The following is a 6,379-nucleotide window of genomic DNA, read 5'->3' as shown; positions in this document are numbered from 1 at the left end:
ACACGAGCCTCTACGCTATAACGGTTGTAAGTTAAGTGCATATATCTCGGCGCAACATACTTCAGTATAAGGGCAATGACATCAGTATTTTCAGTAGAACTACTCCGGATGTAGTCTTCTGTAGTTATAAGAGAAGACATACTAACGAGCGTGATACGAGAAACGTCTAATGGACTGGCGCTTTTAATTTTTAACAGATATAAAGTGCTTATTATTTCGCGTAGGTTTCCCCGTATTGCCGCATGATAAATATTATCAAGAGCGTATAAAGAAGGCCTTCTTTATACGCTCTTGATATTATCTTGTATGACTGTACTCACACAAGTGTATAATAGAGAACGCGCATTCAAATGTACAATACGCGCAGTAACAACCTGCTATGTAACAAACGGTAGATAAGCTGACTGTAGACAAAGTGAACTGTAGACAAGAACTATAGGCAAGAACGAATATCATATGTTTTACATACAATGTCATTTATTATTCACGTAATAATACAACGTCAGAAATTGTCATCCATCAATACACGGTTGACTGTTCTCTTTTCTACGTGGAATTCATACCGGGTATACACAATACAGGTTTAAAAGAAACTAGAGCACAGTGTTAATTATTATCAAGATCTAGAATAAACGAATGCACACGACGATACACGATGATACACATCAATGTCCTAACCGTAGTTACATTTATGTACAAGCTAGACGTATCGCGTCGTTGTTTTCGGTAAACTAAGTCACAGTTGTGTGGCGTATTTACAGCATGGCATCACTAGCGTCGTAAGACGAACTCGTTCTCCCTCGCTCTCTCACTCTGCCTCTCTCTCACGCTCTCTCCCACGCTCTCTATCTATATCTCTCTATCTGTCCCTCTCTCCACCTAGCTACACCAACGGGTTGTCATCGTGACTCGCGCAGGATCCCAACCACGACGCCGCTGTGCCAGCAGGTGGCAGGCCGCCGCCAGATGCGGGCGTTCGGTCGGGGTTCGGGTCTCGGGCGCGGGCAGGGACCGAGCCCACCACCTCCCGGCGCCAGTGCGATGGGGCGCCAGTGTGCGAGCGCACCGGTGCCCGTCACCATCACGGGGAGTGGTCGGGGATGCCCGCGAGCGGACACGTTGAGTCGGTCGGGACTCCGGCGACTACTGCCACCGCGGGTCGTCATGTGGGATGCAGTCACGCAGACCACCTGCGAAGTCTGCGACTGCATCCACCCGGTGCATCCACCCGGTGCAGGCGCTGTCTCCGCGACGGTGTCCGTGGCACGAGTCATCGTGCTCCACACCGTCGTCGAGCAGGCATGCGCCGGCCTCGGCCACATCATCATCGATTAGGTATACGCCGGCCTCACCCACACCGCCGTCGTCGAGGGCGTACACGCCCCGCTCGCCACCATACCCACCACCATACGGCAACGGGATGGCGAGCGCCGCATACCCGCCGCCACCGCCACGATATCGAGCGAATGACGACGAAGACGAAGGCAACTACGACGACTACGACGACGAGGCCGGCGCCGGCGCCGACAGGCTGCGTCGGCCAATCTACGTTATTATTCTGCCTCGCTAACCCCCCCCGTTCCACATAGCCCTTTTCCCAACTTTATCCCTTCCAGCTCTCTCGCGCTATCCCTTCCTCTATTCCGAGCTATCCTCTCACGCTTTTCCCTCCTCTCCCCTAAGGCAGAATGTGTGGTAGAGTAGTCCGTCATTGTCATACGGAATAGTTATTAGTTCGTTGTTTGGTGAAGGGGTAGAAGTTGTAAGGAAGTAGTATTGCGAGAAAAAAATGTAATAATAAAATAAAAAGGGGGAAAAAAATCAAGTAAAGAATAAATAGATAAATAGATGTTGTTTACGATACGATCACTAACCGGAATGCGGTTGTAACCGCACGGTCGCTGTCTACCGGGAGGGCGCTATTGCCTTGTGTAAGGTTGCCAGTGCCAGTACCAGTGCGCTGCGCGGTAGTTTCAAGGAATTCATACTTATACGGCATATTTATTTGCAAGTAGCGCGTTATATATTGGTTCGGTTTTTAGAAGCACCTAGATGTAAGGTAGCAACGGTTTTCGTTCGAGACTACCAGTCGGTTTTTATTCATTATAGTCGAGCCGCGCTTCTTCTGCTACGTCACTAATCGATTGTCCCCCCGGGCGAACTTCTTTTCCCCATTTACGACAGACAGGAGTCTGTCACGTGACGATGTGTGCATCGTCCTGGTAGGGGGGGAGGAATGTAAGCGGGCAAGGCCAAACGCTGGGGAAGGTGATGGCGGATGCGGGAATGGTGTTGGGGTGATGCATGACACGGGAGCAGCGAGTCAGCGGTCGGCACAAAGATCAAAGAGAGCGACTCGAGATGGCGCCAGCTAGGCTGGGAATCGCAGTCATGAATCTCCGGAGTGCGACAGGCGGCCGCACATGGGCTGACCTATGGATAACGGTGCTGACCGATAGATGGCCGTGTTGACACCATGGTCCGAATTGACCATGGCGTCGCGCCAAGCGAGTATCACGCATCCCGCAACCTTATTAGGTAGCGAGAGATAGCGGTAGGAACCCGCACTCTACCATATTCGGGAGGGTCCGTTGGTCGGTTGGTCAGAGTTGGGAGCTAAAAGAGATCTGTGACGTGGGAGAAGAAACGTGCGGATCGCGAGACCAAGGGCGCACGTATACAAAGAGGAAGCGCTGACTACTCGGGGCTTCTTCTGTCGAAACGTAAGTTGAGAAAGGTGTAAGTTCGTGAAACGGTTACATATGGCACTGTAATGCTGTTGCTAATTCGTATAAGCGCAGCTGAGACTTTATGTATTGTATCTGGAGATATATGATATAAAGCAGCTAGTGAACGTTAGCTTCTTGTCTTCTCGTTATCCTCTCCTGTAGTCGATTACAGAATTCCAAGCATCGTAGCGCAACCACGCCGTTGCTGACAGAGTGAGGAAGAGGCTTTAGCATAGCACTATCATCTTGCGCGATACAGCGCCAAACAAAAGAAGTATGCAATAATGTTCACTAGTGCCGTTGGGCGAAACAGGGGACGCTTGACTAAACTGGGCGTTTGCATAATAATCGAGCGAAGCGCTTGGATTAGATTTCTCTATAAGTTGTCTCATGAATAGTATTCCCCTCTATTCTGAACAGACTGAAAGGCTCACGACCGACTCTGAATCGCGACGACCAATGGTCTCGTTCGCACGTACTACGCCTTGCGCATTCGTAACACGAGCCTCTACGCTATAACGGGTTGTAAGTATAAGGGCAATATCGTCGGCGCAACATACTTCAGTATACAGGGCAATAAATATCAGAATCTTCAGTAGAACTAAACTACCGGATGTAGTCCTGCTGTAGTTATACAGAGAAGACATACTATACGAAGCGTGGATACGAACCAACGTCTAGATGGACTGGCGCGCTTTATTTTTAACAGATATATAGTGTCTTATTATTCGCGTAGAGTTCCCCGTAGATGTGCCGCATGACTAAATACTTATCAAAGCGTAAAAGAAGCGCCTTCTTTAACGCCTCTTGATAGTTGTCTTGTATGGACTGGACTCACACAGTGAGAATAGGAAGACGCGCATGGAGAGAGAGCGAATACGCGCAGTAACAACCTCTAATTAACAGAAACGTAGATAAGCTGACTGTAGACAAAGTGACGCGTAGACAAGAACTATAGGCAAGGAGCGAAAATCAGTCATGTTACATAACAATGTGCATTATTAATTCCGTAAAATACAAGTCAGAAAATGCGTCATCATCAAACACGGTTGCACTGTTCTCTTTTCTACGTGGAAATTGCATACCGGGTATGCACAATACAGTTAAAAGAAACTCAGACGCAGCAGTGTTAATATACAAGATCTAGATAAACGAATGCACCGCCTATACACGATGATACACATCAATGTTCTAACCGTAGTAACATTATGTACAAGCTAACGTACGCGTCGTTTGTTCGGTAAACTAAGTCAGCAGTTGTGTGGCGTAATTCTACAGCATGGCATGCACGTAGCGTAGTAAGACGAACTCGTTCTCCTCGCTCTCTCACTCTGGCACTCTCCTCCTCACGGCTCTCCTCCCGACGCTCTCTACATCTATATGCTCTCTATCGGTTCCTCTGCTCCACCTCGCTACACACCACGTGTCATCGTATGCGGATGACGTGATGGCGGCGGCGAACGAGTGCGGCGATGACGATGGATGACGAAGACCGGCCGAGACGCAGCGCCGAATCCGAGCCGCCGTACGCAGACGCTATTGCGCTGCTGGCGTGGCGCAGCTGCAACAGCACAAACTCTATGAACGCATTCAGTCATGTAGCAGGTTTGCACGAGAAGAATTAACGAATAGTAACGTAAGAGACGAGAGTGAGAGAGAGTATCGTGGCGAATGATATGACATGATGTCATTCATAGCATATCGTTCATATCACATCAATATCATACATACCAATGTCAATATCATATGACCATATCAATACTATACATGCGAGGGGAGTAAAAGATGTGAGGTCAGAAGTAGGCGACTAGACCACTGACTGCCTTTCGCACTCCTGTGAGTGCGCGATACGATCAGAACGCATGTCCTAGATGAGGGCCATTATGGTACGATGCCTACTTCTCCTGTAGGTAACGCGTTGGTCATCGAACGCGATCTCTGCCAACTCACGCAGCTAGGAATGCATCGCTCGTATAAGCCTCACTCCGCCTCCTCCCCCGCTCCCCCAGGCCGCCACCTCGACTCCTCCTCACCGGGCGAGCACTGGAAATAACGAGACGAATAACGTAAATCAAATAATGTTGTAGTAAGATTAGATTTACTTACTATTATAGTATATATTTTATAAAAAATAACTAAATAACAATATTATATATATATAATATATATTATTATTAATAAATATTAAAATATATCGTGCAACCCCCCGGGGCAGGGCCGATGACTTTAACCGTCGCTCGCAATCGAGGCCAACAGAACAAGCGAACGTCCTGGCAACAGGAAGGCGCACGATGTTGGCATCGGGGAAACTTGAATGCGGAAGGCGATGCGCACATCTCGACCGGGACCTGTCTCTGCGATGTTCTTCTGTAGGCTTCCGTCTGTATGATGTCAATCGACTAGACGGAGCGGTTGACGCACAGCTGCGAGGACCAAAAGTAATTTAAATACGCTATCATTAGTGCGTTAATTGCATTCCGGATATATTTACTCGACAGCTATAGAGATGTGCACGACCGGAAAAAATAGGGCACTACAATTAAGCAAGCAATCGTTATAATTAAAATACGTTAATTAAATTCCGTGAATATAATCGCGCAGTTGGTTAGAGGAACACGATCAATATAAAGCTACAAAAACAAAAATGGAAACAATACGAAGGCAATTGATGCAAACTGCCGCATGTCGTAACGGAAACGTCGTTACTTCCCCAATAGACGCATACGTTTGAAACTGCCGTGTTATCGATTAGTTTGCCTGATGTTTCGAGTAACTCACTCGGCGCTATCGACTAGTTCCACCTGGAAGCTGCGGCTGTCGTCGGCTGCGCGGGAAGGGCGCGACAGGATCGTAGAGAAAATGTTTTGGGATAGATACGTGTCGGATGAAGGCATAGGTGGGCAGAAGAGTTGGGCGACGGGCGAGGCGTACACGGAGGAGGAGTGAAGAAACAGCTAAATGCTGGCACAGATAGCTGACGAAATGGAAACGTTTATGCACTATAATAATAAACACGTGTGAGGAAAATATGTGTAAACATGCATGGTGTTACATACAGTTAATTACGGCATGAATTTTTGATAGATTGCGTTGTAAAGGCTATATGCCTATCGAAACCCTTTCAAGTTAGCACAATATTGAGTCGCATTCAAAGCTAGGTATTGAGGTAGGCCAGACACGTGCAAATATGCACTTAGCGTTGTGGCAAGAAGCGTGTAAGACGAGTGGTCGGGCGCCTAGATGCTGAGCGAGCGGTGTATGACGACGTGTCTGCGCACCGACGCTAGCAACTGAACACGCAGCCACGGCAAAAAACGATGTATTATATCACATAATACAATCAATCACGGAGGAGAAACCTGAATCGTATTTAATAAACCTCTTCTAGGTTTTCTTTTTAGCATTTCGGATTACTGGCCGCACGCACGTTACCTCCGAGCGGAGAAACAGAGGAGGGCCTAAAAAGAGTACACTGCGGCGCAGCAGACAAACTGCAAAAAGATTTCACGGAAAGCTGCGAAAACTCGCATAAACTCTGAAAGCAGAATAGACACGGTAGCAATGCACTACTCGGCAATCTCCGGCCTAGCAAGAACGAGGTAGGCAGAGGTTGGCGCCGATGTCGACGAAAGGTTGCGGGTGTCCGTCTG

The 6,379-nt window shown here is 48.1% G+C and overlaps 1 long non-coding RNA gene across 1 annotated transcript in view; it reads right to left on the bottom strand.

Moving 5' to 3' along the window:
- Nucleotides 1-455: 455 nt before the first annotated feature.
- Nucleotides 456-6,379, bottom strand: part of LOC106814369 — a 13,801-nt gene continuing 7,877 nt past the window's right edge. Inside the window, exon 3 of the long non-coding RNA XR_001394596.1 lies at nucleotides 456-908. This is a non-coding gene — a long non-coding RNA (uncharacterized LOC106814369). The remainder of the gene's footprint in view (nucleotides 909-6,379) is intronic.

The sequence above is a fragment of the Priapulus caudatus genome, unplaced genomic scaffold (genome assembly GCF_000485595.1).
Source record: "Priapulus caudatus unplaced genomic scaffold, Priapulus_caudatus-5.0.1 Scaffold914, whole genome shotgun sequence".
NCBI classification, from domain to species: Eukaryota; Metazoa; Priapulida; class Priapulimorpha; order Priapulimorphida; family Priapulidae; genus Priapulus; species Priapulus caudatus.
The sequence above is the reverse complement of the archived record's forward strand: the minus strand, read 5'-3'. Positions and strand labels throughout refer to the sequence as shown.